General features: G+C 44.1%; 2 pseudogenes; both read right to left on the bottom strand.

Annotated features, from left to right (window-relative positions):
• Positions 1 to 3,103: 3,103 nt before the first annotated feature.
• On the bottom strand, positions 3,104 to 5,572 carry LOC114471526 (sperm-associated antigen 6 pseudogene; annotated as a pseudogene).
• Positions 5,573 to 9,805: 4,233 nt separating this feature from the next.
• LOC114471527 (sperm-associated antigen 6 pseudogene) lies at positions 9,806 to 12,271 on the bottom strand (annotated as a pseudogene).
• Between the last annotated feature and the right edge of the window lie 5,699 nt (positions 12,272 to 17,970).

The raw sequence follows: 17,970 nt of genomic DNA on the forward strand, positions 1-17,970 counted from the left end.
CTCAGTAAAGCCTTCCCACCACAACCCACAGTGTTTATTTCTATACACACAATTTATCCTACTTCTCCGTATGTTTCCATCACCATCAAGCTACCTCAAACGCCAAACAGGAAACAATGTTATCAAAATAAAAGCATGATTTATTTAACCAGTGTCACGGTCTGAGTTTACCTCCGTACTGAGATTCTAACCCTAATCCTAACATAATCCAATGAACAAATAAAACACGTGTCCGTTCACTTTGAAAAAAATAAACAAAAATTTATAAATTTTTCGTTAGTGTGCATGTCCATATTAGGGCTGAATGATTTTGGAAAATAATCTAATTGCAATTTTTTTCCTCAATATTGCAATTTAGATTTAAAATGCGATTATTTTTTCAAGGGCCTCGTCATGTATTTTTCAATGAACACAAGCAATAAATCAATCTGGTTCATAATAAACAATTTCAGATTTATTTAAACTGATCCACTTCATAACTTGGTCCTGACCAGGTTAAGTGTTGCTGAAGTTTAAAACTATGAATAATTAAAATCCATAATTCAGACCAAAAACAACACTGTTGTTACAGAAAAGGCAGGAATGAAAAAACCCAGACAAGAAGCTGCTGACACTGTTAAAGCATAAAGGTGTTATATTATTTATCATATAAATCCATTGTGTTTAGTTCAGTGTTAAATAGCATACCTTTAAACAGATCTCAAGGACAACCTTCTTCCACCTCCGTAATATCTCTAAAATCAGGAATATCTTGGCCCAGAGTGATGCTGAAAAACTATGCATGTATGTGTTACATCTAGACTAAATTATTGTAACTCTACTGTCAGGATGTCCTAGTAACTCACTAAAAAGTCTCCAGTTAATTCAGAATGCTGCAGCTAGAATACTAACAGGTACTAACAGGAGACAGCCTATTTCTACAGTATTGGCTTCCCTTCATTGGCTTCCTGTAAAATCTAGAATAGAGTTTAAAATCCTCCTGTTAGCATACAAAGCTCTACATGATCTAGCTCCTGTATATCTATAGAGACCTGTTAGTGCCCTATTGTCCGGGCAGATCACTCCGCTCTCAGTTTGCTGGTCTTCTGGAAGTTCCTAACGTGTCAAAAAGTAGAACAGGAGGCAGAGCATTCAGCTACCGGGCTCCTCACCTTTGGACCCAGCTTCCAGTCTTAGTACGGGAGGCTGCTACTCTCTCCACCTTTAAGGCTGAACTCAAAACCTACTTACATGCTGAAGCGTATACCGTATAATAGCATTAACGTAACCAATAGAGCGGACATGGGCTCGTTGCATTTTACAGTCCTTGGAGTCGCTGTTAGATTTCAAATAAACGGGAAGAGATTAAAATTCTGATGTAGCTGGTTATGTTATTTACAGTCCGTATAAACAGGACTGAATCATAATATAATCTAATCGCTAGAGCAGACATGGGTTCGTCTGTAAACAGTCGCATTTACAGACCTTGGAGTCGTTGTTAGCTTACCAATAAATAGGAGAATATTCATCACCTTTATAATAAGTGCTGACTAGGCCACTAGGAGTGAGGCCCAAGGCCAAGATAGGCTGACTTGATATTAATGTATCATGTTTTTCTGCAGTCAGTGTCTTCTCCTCGTCCTTCTCTCTCTGCTCTGTTACAGGTGTTGTGAAGCTGATGATAGCAGTTCCTGATCTGTGGTTCACGGCTCAACTAGTCTGAGACACTCTGATGTTCTATCTCTCTGTCCTGTTCTGTTGGTCCTTCTGTCCACTAACCTCAACCAGTCCACGCAGATGGCTGCCACCTCTGAACCTGGTTCTAACGGAGATTTCTTCCTGTTAAAAGGGAGTTGTTTCTTCCCACTGTCACTAAATAGTTGTTCATGTGGATCTTGTTGGGTTTTTACTTTCTTATTATGAATTTTATATTTTGATAAGCGCATTGAGATGACTTTGTTGTAAATTGCGCTATACAAATAAAGTTGAATTGAATTGAAATTACTCTACCAGCTTCTTCCCGGCCGCTCCTTTCACTCTTCCCTCTGTCTTTCTTTTGTCATTATCCTCTTCAAAAGCTCCATACATGAGGCACCAACTATTTAGTCCTCTGTCTTAAGGCTCAAACATACTCAGGCGGACTCCGCGCTCAACGGACTCTCATCTGACCTCAAATACTCGAGCAGACTTGGAGCGGAACGTCACATAGTGGTTGCCTGTGAAATTTCTTTAAAATCCTACATTTCCCAGACGCTTTCCCCACAATCCTACAGTTCCCACAATCCTTTGCACACTGTTTACCTTTTTAGTCATGGCGTCCTATACTGACGATGAGGAAGAGGAGCTGCTTTGGAGCGTATTTGGTCAAATTTGCTCAATCTTTTCTCTGTCCGGGAGCGTGAAACAATTAACTGTGGCTGAGCTGAACACTCCGGAACTGTGAATTACCCGCAGAGCACACATTGTGTTGCAGAGAAGGGTGATGTGTTGACGGAAAACCGTCGTAGGGGCGGAAAACTTTAAACCCTGTGCTATAAGCAACAGCAGGTTTTGCAATGCCACAGTCAGGAAATGTCTTTGCTCCGCTGATGCTGATGGAGGCTTCACGTAGTTCCAGTGTGGTCTGCCTCTGCAGCTTCATCTTCAACTGTCTTGTAGTTGCTTCACAGCAGTCGTTGAGTATGACATGGGACTCCAGTTTAATTCAACAATCTGCAACGTTTATTTGACCAATCACTCAAAAATGGCATACAGCTTATAATTATTCTGTTCAGGTCACACACACTCCCTCACTCTGCGCACTGGTCGAGCGACCAGCGCATTCATTCGCAGTTAAAGGGCCACGCACCCACACACTCACACTGACAATAAATGTTATGTTCAGGTCCTGCATGGAAATTCTTCAATTCTTCCAATTAAAAATACTGAACGCTGGAAAGTTTACACAAAGGACCAGTATGTTTTAATATTCAAAATCAGTTTCATTGTCAAGTAGAGTTTTTAGACAATTTTGACAAGTTTGGTGTCAATCGGCTGAATAATCCATAATATTTCAAATTCTGTTCTTTCTTTCAGTTCTCTCTTTCAAGTTCTCCGAGGCACCGAAAAAAATCTTTCTTTTTCATTACTCTAAACCTAGGTTAGTGCTATATGGGGTGATTGGACGGGGGTCTTGGGTTCCGTTGGGGGGGCTTGCCATCAATGCTGCCTCAGGGTCAGTTGCTTCTGGGTAATTGGCCAGGGTTCTTGGGTGCCGGTGAGGGGGTGTTGCCACCAATGCTACCTCAGGATCAGTTGCTTCTGGAGTGATTGGCCAGGGTTCTTGGGTACCGGTGGAGGGGCTTGCCACCGGTGTTGCCTCAAGATCAGTTGCTTCTGGGGTGATTGGACGAGGTTCTTGGGTGCCGGTGGGGGGGTTTGCCACCAATGCTTCCTCAGGATAAGTTGCTTCTGGAGTGATTGGCCAGGATTCGTGGGTGCCGGTTAGGGGGCTTGCAACCGGTGCTGCCTTGGGATCAGTTGCTTCTGGGCCTAGGGTCTTGCGTCTGCTGGCTCTGGACCTGGCCACTGGAGGGTGCTCGCTGGTTTTTCCCTGGGCGTGGATCTTGGCCCTTCTGCTGGGGCCTTGGATGGAGGGCTCCCTGGGCCCTCTTCGGGGGTTGGGTGTTGGGGCAAGGATAGGTTTGGAAGGATGGCTGCAAGCAGGGGTTCTCGTAGCGGGTGTTCGGGGCGGCAGCGGGGTGTGTTGGGTCTTGGTCCTTCTGCTGGAGTCTCGAATGGGGGGCTCCCTCGGCCCTCCCTGGGGGTTGGATGTTGGGGCATGAATAAGTTTGAGAGGGCGGGTGCTAACAGGATTCTTCGTAGTGGGTGTTCGGGGCGGCAGCGGGGTGTGTTGGGTTTTGGCTCTTCTGCTGATCCCTCCCCGGGGGTTGGGTGTTGGGTCATGAAAAGGTTTGGGAAGTTGGGTGCAAGCAGGGGTTCTAGTGGCGGGTGTTCGGGGAGGCAGCGGGGTGTGTTGGGTCTTGGCCGTTCTGAGGCGGTTGGCTGAAGCCTCTTGGATGTAGCTTTTTATGGAATTGATCAGTTTCCTCTGAGCTGAACCAGGCTCAGCATCCATCTCCTGTATTTTACTTAACCCACCACTCATCACAAACTCTTGGCAAGCTTCACTGTCATGATGCATAACCTTGCTGAACTGGCCAAGCACATGATTTAAGATGTTGCTGGGAGCGTTGCTGAGGAGAGGCTCTAAACTGGGCAGGTGAGTGCACTTCAGCAGGATGTTCTTCAGAGCCTTCTTACTTTTGAGCCGCAGGTCCTCCAAACTGCTTGCTCCCGTGTAAAACTGCAGTAATTTAGGCAGTAGGCCTGCAGTGGCTACAGTGTTGGCGTGCTCTGGTGTGTGATGTCCGATCTGACCAATGGACCATACAGTGGCCTCCTTTATGTGATCCTCATCCTCCTCGGACAGACAGATGGCCAGCTGTTGCAACCCCTTGGAGAGGATGACGGCCATAGCGAGATTTTCACTATGAGAAGCGACGTATCCCAGCATCATGATCCCGGGAAGTCTCATGCTTCCACGGCTTTTATCCAGGTAGTCCACCACCTCCACTAAACCATCACAGTTCACAATCACCTGAGATAACTGTGCACTGTGTTTGACCACCTCCCACATCAAGGTGATGACATCTTTCTTTACATATTCATCCGGGTCCTGGAGGCAGATCATGACATCTGGCAAAATGTACGCCGCGATCACCATCTCAGCCAGTTCTACTGAGTGTTTACTGATCTGAATGAGAGTGAACAGCACCTGCCTTTTCAGTTTGACATCAGGGCTGCGGATCATCTGTTTCAGGAGTGCGATGGTGCCAGTGTTGACCTCCTCCCGATCCAGGTCATTTGTGTGCAGGGACAACAGCAGAGAGGCTGCACCTGCATCCACCACAGCCTGAGAAAGCATTGTATTTTGTTGTGCGATGTAGGCCAGGGCCCAGGCGGCAGCCTCTTTTACCTCAGGGTCAACAGCTCCCAAACAGGAGACCAAAATATCCAACCCACCACTGTCAACCACAGCCTGGGAGAGCTCAGGGGAGTGTTTGGCCACAGCATGCAGCACAAACACTGTAGCTTTCTTATAATGATGAGGCTGTGAAGGAATAGACCAGATCAACTGATGCAGGATGTCTTTCTTCACCACAATCCTAGCCAGCTCTTCACTGTGTTCTACCAGACGGCCCAGAGCCAAAACTGCATTGTGCTGGATGCTGGGATCCTCATCCAACATGAAAAGACGCAACTGGGAAATCATTTTTTCCTTTTGGTGGACCTTCATGTTCTCAGAGTTGATTGACAAATCAGCAACCATCTGCTTAAATTTCATCCTTAATGTCTGGGACTGATCATAGGCTTCAATCATCTGTTGCTGAATCATGGTGGGTTTGTCAGAAGATGACTCCATATCAAGTGTTTGGTTGAAGAGAGTGCTCTCCATTTTGTCTCAAAATTTGTTCCTGTAATTCCTTGTTGAAGTAATGAACTTTTTCTTCTTTCGTTGTTATTGGTGTGATGATGAGTGGCTACTCGAAAGGATCCTGTGACATTAAAAGAACCTATGAAAAAGGAGCTTTCTTTGATTTTGAGAGAACCTGTGACATCATCAACAGCAAAGAAACATGCTGACTCCTGATTGACTGCAGACGACAAGTTGTGACATCATCAAGAGCAGAGGAAAATGCTGACTCCTGATTGGCTGCTGAATAAGATACGTTAGTTCGCACGAGGATGATGCTGGCTGCCCCTTGGTCTCTGCCCATCTGCTGGGGTCTCGGGTGGGGGGGTTCCCTGGACCCAAACCCAGGGCGTTGGGCGTGGGCGGGTGTGTGCTCACGGGGGCCCTCAGGATGAGGTGGCGGCTGTGTGCGTTTGTGCTCCCTGGAGTGCTCAGGTGTGGGAGATGCCGCTTTTTCAGAATCAGAATTCCTTTATTAATCACAGATGGAAATTACTTATGTTACAGCCACAGAAACAAAATCACAAATAAAAGAATAAAACATTTAACAAAGATAAAAGAAAGACGTTCTGCAGCGTCACACACACTTTTCTGACTCAAAATCACAATAGCTGCTTAAACAGCTTTGTTTTACTGTAATGTGCAGTTTTTTGGCTGAAAACAATAATAAATGTGTCGATAGCATTTACAGACGCCTACTCATGAAGTGAGGCGAGCACTGTCTACAGTAGCCCCTCCCATCAGTCAGCTCCGCATGTGGGACGGACAGGCAGCACGACAGTATCAATGCTTGTCTGAGGATTAACGCCACCTTAATAATACCGGTTACAGGGCTGATAAGGATGTAGCTTGTCTGTCCAAAAAAAAAAAAAAAATGATCGCAGCCTTTGCGAGAATAACGCAAATGCGATTAATCGTTCAGCCTTAGTCCATAAATGCGCATATACAATCTCAGTACGATGTGAACTCAAACCATGACACCAGAAGCTAACAACACTTAAGACCTTTTTAAGGTTTTTTTACAAAGACTTTTCAGGATGAAGATAAACTAACATCAGTGATTAATGAGTAGTTCATCACATCCTGCACAGATACATTTGATCCAACATGAACGATATATTAGTTTTTTTACCTGCTGATCTCACAGATTGGAGGAAAAAGTGTGATTTCATTAAACTGGCAAAGAGGGACAAACAGATGTGTGTAATGTGCTCAAAAACATCTGGGTGTGAAAGTGGTGACACATAAAGGAGCAGCTTGAAGAGTCTTAAGGATCAAACCATCTGCTATGCTATGTCTGAAACCTCTGTTCTGATTGACTCAGATCTGACATTCAGCATCAGATCAAATCTATCACAAAAACATCTTCTACCACCTAAAGAACATCTCCAGAGTGAAAGGTTTAATGACTCAAAGATCAGGAGAAACTGGTCCATGCTTTTATCTCCAGCAGACTGAACTATTGTGATGGTCTTCATCAAACATCTACAGCTGGTTCAGAACGCTGCAGCTCAGGTCTGAACCAGAACAAAGAGGTCAGAACACCTTAGTCCAAAATTGGCAGAGCAACCTTTTTTACAGTGGAGGAACAGCTTATAATCTTAAACAAATATAATGCATTTAAACAGTGTAACGCACCAGGAGGCGGAGCTTTTATACTCCCTCAGATCTGATCCACTTCATAACTTGGTCCTGACCAGGTTAAGTGTTGCTGAAGTTTAAAACTATGAATAATTAAAATCCATAATTCAGAACAAAAACAACACTGTTGTTACAGAAAAGGCAGGAATGAAAAAACCCAGACAAGAAGCTGCTGACACTGTTAAAGCATAAAGGTGTTATATTATTTATCATATAAATCCATTGTGTTTAGTTCAGTGTTAAATAGCATACCTTTAAACAGATCTCAAGGACAACCTTCTTCCACCTCCGTAATATCTCTAAAATCAGGAATATCTTGGCCCAGAGTGATGCTGAAAAACTATGCATGTATGTGTTACATCTAGACTAAATTATTGTAACTCTCTACTGTCAGGATGTCCTAGTAACTCACTAAAAAGTCTCCAGTTAATTCAGAATGCTGCAGCTAGAATACTAACAGGTACTAACAGGAGAGAGCCTATTTCTACAGTATTGGCTTCCCTTCATTGGCTTCCTGTAAAATCTAGAATAGAGTTTAAAATCCTCCTGTTAGCATACAAAGCTCTACATGATCTAGCTCCTGTATATCTATAGAGACCTGTTAGTGCCCTATTGTCCGGGCAGATCACTCCGCTCTCAGTTTGCTGGTCTTCTGGAAGTTCCTAACGTGTCAAGAAGTAGAACAGGAGGCAGAGCATTCAGCTACCGGGCTCCTCGCCTTTGGACCCAGCTTCCAGTCTTAGTACGGGAGGCTGCTACTCTCTCCACCTTTAAGGCTGAACTCAAAACCTACTTATATGCTGAAGCGTATACCGTATAATAGCATTAACTTAACCAATAGAGCGGACATGGGCTCGTTGCATTTTACAGTCCTTGGAGTCGCTGTTAGATTTCAAATAAACGGGAAGAGATTAAAATTCTGATGTAGCTTGTTATGTTATTTACAGTCCGTATAAACAGGACTGAATCATAATATAATCTAATCGCTAGAGCAGACATGGGTTCGTCTGTAAACAGTCGCATTTACAGACCTTGGAGTCGTTGTTAGCTTACCAATAAATAGGAGAATATTCATCACCTTTATAATAAGTGCTGACTAGGCCACTAGGAGTGAGGCCCAAGGCCAAGATAGGATGACTTGATATTAATGTATCATGTTTTTCTGCAGTCAGTGTCTTCTCCTCGTCCTTCTCTCTCTGCTCTGTTACAGGTGTTGTGAAGCTGATGATAGCAGTTCCTGATCTGTGGTTCACGGCTCAACTAGTCTGAGACACTCTGATGTTCTATCTATCTATCCTGTTCTGTTGGTCCTTCTGTCCACTAACCTCAACCAGTCCACGCAGATGGCTGCCACCTCTGAACCTGGTTCTAACGGAGATTTCTTCCTGTTAAAAGGGAGTTGTTTCTTCCCACTGTCACTAAATACTTGTTCATGTGGATCTTGTTGTGTTTTTACTTTCTTATTATGAATTTTATATTTTGATAAGCGCATTGAGATGACTTTGTTGTAAATTGCGCTATACAAATAAAGTTGAATTGAATTGAAATTACTCCACCAGCTTCTTCCCGGCTGCTCCTTTCACTCTTCCCTCTGTCTTTCTTTTCTCATTATCCTCTTCAAAAGCTCCATACATGAGGCACCCACTATTTAGTCCTCTGTCTTAAGGCTCAAACATACTCAGGCGGACTCCGCGCTCAACGGACTCTCATCTGACCTCAAATACTCGAGCAGACTTGGAGCGGAACGTCACATAGTGGTTGCCTGTGAAATTTCTTTAAAATCCTACATTTCCCAGACGCTTTCCCCACAATCCTACAGTTCCCACAATCCTTTGCGCACTGTTTACCTTTTTAGTCATGGCGTCCTATACTGACGATGAGGAAGAGGAGCTGCTTTGGAGCGTATTTGGTCAAATTTGCTCAATCTTTTCTCTGTCCGGGAGCGTGAAACAATTAACTGTGGCTGAGCTGAATACTCCGGAACTGTGAATTACCCGCAGAGCACACATTGTGTTGCAGAGAAGGGTGATGTGTTGACGGAAAACCGTCGTAGGGGCGGAAAACTTTAAACCCTGTGCTATAAGCAACAGCAGGTTTTGCAATGCCACAGTCAGGAAATGTCTTTGCTCCGCTGATGCTGATGGAGGCTTCACGTAGTTCCAGTGTGGTCTGCCTCTGCAGCTTCATCTTCAACTGTCTTGTAGTTGCTTCACAGCAGTCGTTGAGTATGACATGGGACTCCAGTTTAATTCAACAAGCTGCAACGTTTATTTGACCAATCACTCAAAAATGGCATACAGCTTATAATTATTCTGTTCAGGTCACACACACTCCCTCACTCTGCACACTGGTCGAGCGACCAGCACATTCATTCGCAGTTAAAGGGCCACGCACCCACACACTCACACTGACAATAAATGTTATGTTCAGGTCCTGCATGGAAATTCTTCAACTCTTCCAATTAAAAATACTGTACGCTGGAAAGTTTACACAAAGGACCAGTATGTTTTAATATTCAAAATCAGTTTTATTGTCAAGTAGAGTTTTTAGACAATTTTGTCAAGTTTGGTGTCAATCGGCTGAATAATCCATAATATTTCAAATTCTGTTCTCTCTTTCAGTTCTCTCTTTCAAGTTCTCCGAGGCACCGAAAAAAATCTTTCTTTTTCATTACTCTAAACCTAGGTTAGTGCTATCTGGGGTGATTGGATGGGGGTCTTGGGTTCCGTTGGGGAGGCTTGCCATCAATGCTGCCTCAGGGTCAGTTGCTTCTGGGTAATTGGCCAGGGTTCTTGGGTGCCGGTGAGGGGGTGTTGCCACCAATGCTACCTCAGGATCAGTTGCTTCTGGAGTGATTGGCCAGGGTTCTTGGGTACCGGTGGAGGGGCTTGCCACCGGTGTTGCCTCAAGATCAGTTGCTTCTGGGGTGATTGGACGAGGTTCTTGGGTGCCGGTGGGGGGGTTTGCCACCAATGCTTCCTCAGGATCAGTTGCTTCTGGAGTGATTGGCCAGGATTCGTGGGTGCCGGTGAGGGGGCTTGCCACCGGTGCTGCCTTGGGATCAGTTGCTTCTGGGCCTAGGGTCTTGCGTCTGCTGGCTCTGGACCTGGCCACTGGAGGGTGCTCGCTGGTTTTTCCCTGGGCGTGGATCTTGGCCCTTCTGCTGGGGCCTTGGATGGAGGGCTCCCTGGGCCCTCTTCGGGGGTTGGGTGTTGGGGCAAGGATAGGTTTGGAAGGTTGGCTGCAAGCAGGGGTTCTCGTAGCGGGTGTTCGGGGCGGCAGCGGGGTGTGTTGGGTCTTGGTCCTTCTGCTAGAGTCTCGAATGGGGGGCTCCCTCGGCCCTCCCTGGGTGTTGGATGTTGGGGCATGAATAGGTTTGAGAGGGCGGGTGCTAATAGGGTTCTTCGTAGCGGGTGTTCGGGGTGGCAGCGGGGTGTGTTGGGTTTTGGCTCTTCTGCTGGTCCCTCCCCGGGGGTTGGGTGTTGGGTCATGAAAAGGTTTGGGAAGTTGGGTGCAAGCAGGGGTTCTAGTGGCGGGTGTTCGGGGAGGCAGCGGGGTGTGTTGGGTCTTGGCCGTTCTGAGGAAGTTGGCTGAAGCCTCTTGAATGCAGCGTTTTATGGAATTGATCAGTTTCCTCTGAGCTGAACCAGGCTCAGCATCCATCTCCTGTATTTTACTTAACCCACCACTCATCACAAACTCTTGGCAAGCTTCACTGTCATGATGCATAACCTTGCTGAACTGGCCAAGCACATGATTTAAGATGTTGCTGGGAGCATTGCTGAGGAGAGGCTCTAAACTGGGCAGGTGAGTGCACTTCAGCAGGATGTTCTTCAGAGCCTTCTTACTTTTGAGCCGCAGGTCCTCCAAACTGCTTGCTCCCGTGTAAAACTGCAGCAATTTAGGCAGTAGGCCTGCAGTGGCTACAGCGTTGGCGTGCTCTGGTGTGTGATGTCCGATCTGACCAATGGACCATACGGTGGCCTCCTTTATGTGATCCTCATCCTCCTCGGACAGACAGATGGCCAGCTGTTGCAACCCTTTGGAGAGGATGACGGCCATAGCGAGATTTTCACTATGAGAAGCGACGTATCCCAGCATCATGATCCCGGGAAGTCTCATGCTTCCACGGCTTTTATCCAGGTAGTCCACCACCTCCACTAAACCATCACAGTTCACAATCACCTGAGATAACTGTGCACTGTGTTTGACCACCTCCCACATCAAGGTGATGACATCTTTCTTTACATATTCATCCGGGTCCTGGAGGCAGATCATGACATCTGGGAAAATGTACGCCGCGATCACCATCTCAGCCAGTTCTACTGAGTGTTTACTGATCTGAATGAGAGTGAACAGCACCTGCCTTTTCAGTTTGACATCAGGGCTGCGGATCATCTGTTTCAGGAGTGCGATGGTGCCAGTGTTGACCTCCTCCCGATCCAGGTCATTTGTGTGCAGGGACAACAGCAGAGAGGCTGCACCTGCATCCACCACAGCCTGAGAAAGCATTGTATTTTGTTGTGCGATGTAGGCCAGGGCCCAGGCGGCAGCCTCTTTTACCTCAGGGTCAACAGCTCCCAAACAGGAGACCAAAATATCCAACCCACCACTGTCAACCACAGCCTGGGAGAGCTCAGGGGAGTGTTTGGCCACAGCATGCAGCACAAACACTGTAGCCTTCTTATAATGATGAGGCTGTGAAGGAATAGACCAGATCAACTGATGCAGGATGTCTTTCTTCACCACAATCCTAGCCAGCTCTTCACTGTGTTCTACCAGACGGCCCAGAGCCAAAACTGCATTGTGCTGGATGCTGGGATCCTCATCCAACATGAAAAGACGCAACTGGGAAATCATTTTTTCCTTTTGGTGGACCTTCATGTTGTCAGAGTTGATTGACAAATCAGCAACCATCTGCTTAAATTCCATCCTTAATGTCTGGGACTGATCATAGGCTTCAATCATCTGTTGCTGAATCATGGTGGGTTTGTCAGAAGATGACTCCATATCAAGTGTTTGGTTGAAGAGAGTGCTCTCCATTTTGTCTCAAAATTTGTTCCTGTAATTCCTTGTTGAAGTAATGAACTTGTTCTTCTTTCGTTGTTATTGGTGTGATGATGAGTGGCTACTCGAAAGGATCCTGTGACATTAAAAGAACCTATGAAAAAGGAGCTTTCTTTGATTTTGAGAGAACCTGTGACATCATCAACAGCAAAGAAGCATGCTGACTCCTGATTGACTGCAGACGAAAAGTTGTGACATCATCAAGAGCAGAGGAAAATGCTGACTCCTGATTGGCTGCTGAATAAGATACGTTAGTTCGCACGAGGATGATGCTGGCTGCCCCTTGGTCTCTGCCCATCTGCTGGGGTCTCGGGTGGGGGGGTTCCCTGGACCCAAACCCAGGGCGTTGGGCGTGGGCGGGTGTGTGCTCACGGGGGCCCTCAGGATGAGGTGGCGGCTGTGTGTGTTTGTGCTCCCTGGAGTGCTCAGGTGTGGGAGATGCCGCTTTTTCAGAATCAGAATTCCTTTATTAATCCCAGATGGAAATTACTTATGTTACAGCCACAGAAAAAAAATCACAAATAAAAGAATAAAACATTTAACAAAGATAAAAGAAATAATAAACTTTAAATAATTGTATAATTAAGTAAAACACTGTTAAAAAATATGGATCAGATACACACACACATTACAATAGTAGAAAATAAAGTAGGATAGATACTACTACTACTACTACTACTACTACTACTAATAATAATAATAATAATAATAACAATAATAATAATAATAATAATAACAATATTCAAATGATATACAAATATGATACAGATATTTACAACAATCAAGCTGTGAAGTTACAGTGATGAATTATACAGTTTGATCTCCACAGGCAGGAATAATTTCCTGTGGCGTTGTGTGGAGCACTGTGGTTGGATCAGCCTGGTGCTGAAGGTTCTAAAGGTCCTAAAGGTGCTTCTGTGACTGACCAGCACATCATGGAGTGGGTGGGACTTATTGACCAAGATGGCCTTCATCCTTGGACAGGCTCCTCCTCTCTGTCACCACTGTCAGAGAGTCCAGTTTAATCCCCACAACATCACTGACCTTGTGGATGAGTCTGTTGAGTCTGTTGGTGTCTGTGACCCTCAGTCTGCTCCCCCAGCAAACAACAGCATAGAGGATCACACTCACCACCACTGACTCATAAAACATCCTCAGCATTTTCCTGAAGATGTTGAAGGACCTCAGCCATCTCAGAAAATAGAGACGGCTTTGGCCCCTTCTGTAGAGGGAGTCAGTGTTCCTCCTCCAGTCCAGTTTATTGTCAATCACCACTCCCAGGTATTTGTACTCCTCCACAATGTCCACACTGACCTCCTGGATGGAGACATTGCTGACTGGCCTCTTGGTTCTCCTCAGGCTCTTTTTGGCGTGGCATCTCTGGAGAGTCGGGTTTCCTCACTTTTTGCAAGTGACACTACCCTTGATGTATGTTAATGGTACTAAAAACTCAAATTTCTTAAATCATTTGTAATTACTTTTTCAAAATTGGCTCTGTAGCACCCCCTTTATATTTTCAAATAAGCAGCCCCTCGCGCACATTTGCAGTTTATATTTCAACATTTATAAAAAGACTGTTAAATCTGATTTCAGGGACTCACATTTTAGCCTCTAGCTCTAAGAGGAATTATTATAGAGTCCTGACACTTGTGCACATCACTAAAGGACTGATAAGACTCAATGGATCTTAAAAGTATTTCCATATCTCATACAGTGTGGGCATGGCAAGCCTTCAACTCTGGTCAAGATCACCATTTTAACCCTTAAAACAGTAAATCTTATCGATCTGAAACTTCACACAAATTATCACTGTACGACAGCTAACACATACCAATAACAATAACTGACTGTAGACACAGCGCCACCTACTTGTGAACATGAGATGTTTTTTTCACAAAACTTCATAAACAATTAATAAATTCATAAACAATCATAGGAAGGTCAGAAACCTGCCTTTCTGTAATCAGCTTTCTATGGCCAACATTTCAGACACTGCAACCTATGGTTTACAGACGTCAATCACTCTAAAGGTGTGTTCACACTGAACGCAACTGAAGAGACTAATCAGGCAGAAAGGGCAATATGACAGAATATTCCATTGATACGTTAATTTTTACCTAAACGGGTGGTTTGGTTGGAATGCATAAGAAAGAGACATAAATGTCAAATCTGGGGCCAAATCTTTTGATAGAAAATGCTGGACTTCAGCTCCATATGACATGGACTAAAACCATCACCAACATGTTTTCATACAATATTATGCATTTTCATTATGTCTTTCACCGGAAAAAGTATTCTAGTGTTATTTAAGCATGACGTTGCCTTCCCCCGTCTGGAAGTTTTTTAAATAGTATGGCCTAGAAATGGGAAATTATATGATTTTTACAATTCCGATTCTGCTTAACAATTCAGTTCTTTATTGATTTTTGTTTGTAAAACAGGAGAACAAACATGTGGATTAGATCACAAACTTAATCTGTGACTCACTGATTGATCATATTCCTCTTTCCTGTCTCGGTGAATGGACAATCTAGAGACAGACGACATGAACTGGAGCGAGTACTGCAGCCTCTGAGCCAACCACACTCCGTCCCTTGGTTGGTTGGTTGGTTGGTTAGTTGGTTATCAGCTGCAGTATGAGCATGATAACTGCTGCTGGGTTGAGATTAATTCTGGAGCTTTTGAAAACATAATGTGTGCAAATGTTTCTACATATTTGTAGCATTTCCTCCATTTGATGAAATTTCCACTAACAAAGTGTCATCCTTCAAACAAAAGAGGTTCAAATCAACATCTTTAATCTACATCTTTAACTTTTCCTTGTATTTTAGAGCAACCAAATGCAGCACAAGTTGTCATTTTGACCTAAAAAGCTGTTAAATGATCTAAAAAGCTGTGAAATGATCTAAAAATCAGGCTGAATGTTTTACTCCAATAGAAAACAATGAGATGTTCACAGGCAGTGGGGCCATGTGACATCATCAATCATGTGATTTCAAGATGGAGGAACACAGGCTCTAAAACTGTAAAGTAGTTTCATTTTTAAAATGTTCCAAGACAACTGTTGAATTCTCAGCTCTGTCAAAGAAAACGCAATAGGGAGACCTGATCTTAGATACAAAGATGTGGCAAAAAGCAACACGGAAACACAAGAAATAGACTTAAAAAGTTGGCAACAAAACCTCAATAAATAAGGCTGGATGAAGAAATATCATTAAACCCAAACCCATATCATAGCACAGTCCTTGTTGTTATTGACCGACTGCAAATAAAGAAAGAGAGAGAGATAATGCCTATTAAATCTAAATGCTTCACTACTTTCAGCTCTCCATGTTTATACCAGGATAAAGTATGAAAATACCTTTTCCAACATTAATGCTCACCTAAGTGAACTTCCAAAAAAACATTAAAAAACAATAATCATTGACCTGTTGCTTGTGAAATATCTTAGATTGTAGGTGATTAAACGGTTTGACGTGGCAGCCGAAGAACTAGTAGTCGCAATAGTAGCAGTAGTAGTAGAAGTAGTAACAGTAGTAATAGCAGTAGTAGTATTGGTAACAGTAGTAGTAGTAATAGTAGTAGTAGTAATAGCAATAGTAATAGTTGGCTGAGAAGTGCAATACACATTTACAATTTTGAAAACAAATGCAAATAACAAAACACTTTTACAAATGTTGAGAGAGATTTACAAATATTTTGTAAAAGTGTTGTTGCCTTTTGTAAAAGTGTTGTGTCCTTTTGCCAAAGTGTTGTGTCCTTTTGTAAAAGTGTTGTGGCCATTTGTAAAAGTGTTGTGGTCATTTGTAAAAGTGTTGTTGCCATTTGTAAAAGTGTTGTGGTCATTTGTAAAAGTGTTGTGGCCATTTGTAAAAGTGTTGTTGTCATTTGTAAAAGTGTTGTTGTCATTTGTAAAAGTGTTGTGGTCATTTGTAAAAGTGTTGTGGCCATTTGTAAAAGTGTTGTTGCCATTTGTAAAAGTGTTGTGGTCATTTGTAAAAGTGTTGTGGTAATTTGTAAAAGTGTTGTTGTCATTTGTAAAAGTGTTGTTGTCATTTGTAAAAGTGTTGTTGTCATTTGTAAAAGTGTTGTGGTCATTTGTAAAAGTGTTGTGGTCATTTGTAAAAGTGTTGTGGTCATTTGTAAAAGTGTTGTTGCCATTTGTTAAAGTGTTTTTGCCATTTGTAAAAGTGTTGTGGTCATTTCAATCAATCAATCAATCAATCTTTTATTTGTATAGCGCCAAATCAGAATCAGAATCAGAATCAGAAGAGCTTTATTGACCAGGTACAGTTTAGAACAATACGAGGAATTTGACTAGGTAGTTGCAGTGAAAGGAGACACATCAACACACCGGAGCAGCCATTTGCGGCGCCCACATATTTAGGTGAAAAAAGGGATCAATAACAGGAGGAGAGGAGGGGTGAGGGGAAAAAAAACTGCCAGTTTGAAACTGATTTCCCTAAACAGAGAAAGCAGTGTGAAACCAGGAAAAAAACCGCCTCTGCAAACATAAATGTAAGCATGACACAGTCAAACAACTCGAGACAAGGCATGTAGGAAGGGTTGGGTGGGAGGTTGGCTGGGGGAGGGGGTCAGGTGGGAAGAACAACAGGAGTCCAGCCGTTTGGGGACATGGGCGTGCTGCCAGTCGGCGCTGCAACCACGCCTCCATGCAGCTGGGGATGGGAGGTGGGGAAAGATGGCCGACGAGGCATTTGAAGTTGAAGACCTGTAGCTGCGTTACTGACAACCAGATGACGTGTGGAAAAGTTCAGCATCAACAGTTCCAGGAGGAATGTAGGGAAGGAGCGGGGGGAGGGAGTGGGGGGTAAGAGCCGCAGTCTGCAGAAACTTCCTGGTGATAAGAGTTGAGACAACCTTGGCTTTAGCCTTGGCTGGCTGGGGAGCCGAAAGGGAGATAAGCAATGTGATTTGATACAGGCTATGTTAATTTCCAATAGCCTTCTGTCCTGGGTCTCTCTGCTGTAATCCAATGAATGGCCTAGTTTCCACTTCCAAGCCGGGTCTCGAACTTCTCCCAGTTGTTATCCATAACGCGTAGACGATCCAAAAGCAGCTCTTGCTTGCTTTTGATATCGATCAACACATGAGTCTGAGTGTTCAGAGCCCTGCTACATCCTTCAGAAATCACTGGCAGCTTTTCCAAAACAGTCGCCAGCGTAGTACGGACTTTTCGATAGATTAGGAAGCCACCAGCTCCGATCAGCAGCATGCCTACTATCATTATTCCAATCATGTAGATGTCCTCCACGTCTTCCACGGAAAGGATGGACAGACACACAACTCGCCACTTGTTCCAAGGGTCAAGTGTGTATCCAGCCGCAAACGTCCCGCTTGGACATGCGGGGTCACCACCCCTGGTTCTTTGCGTCGAAAAAATCTGATCGATAGCACTGAGAGACCAACTAATTAATTCCATTATTCCGGTTTTGGATGAGTTGCAGAGAGAGGCTCTTGTTAGTTTCCCAGACCTGACAAAGCAGCAGCTGGGGAAGAGATAAGGCGGAAGGGAGGGAGAAACAGAGAGTGCGACTGACCTCGTCGAGAGAAGCAAGAAGAAGATAACCAATGGTATCTCAAGACACTTTACAGTAGAGCAGTCTTAAGGACGGACTCTTCATTTTATGGATACACACATATGCATATATACGTATATACACATACATATGTATCCCACACCCAACATGAATTCATCATGGCGGCAAGGAAAACCTTCTGTTAAGCAGCAGGAACCTTGTGTGGAT

The sequence above is a fragment of the Gouania willdenowi genome, chromosome 10 (genome assembly GCF_900634775.1).
Source record: "Gouania willdenowi chromosome 10, fGouWil2.1, whole genome shotgun sequence".
Classification (NCBI taxonomy): Eukaryota; Metazoa; Chordata; class Actinopteri; order Blenniiformes; family Gobiesocidae; genus Gouania; species Gouania willdenowi.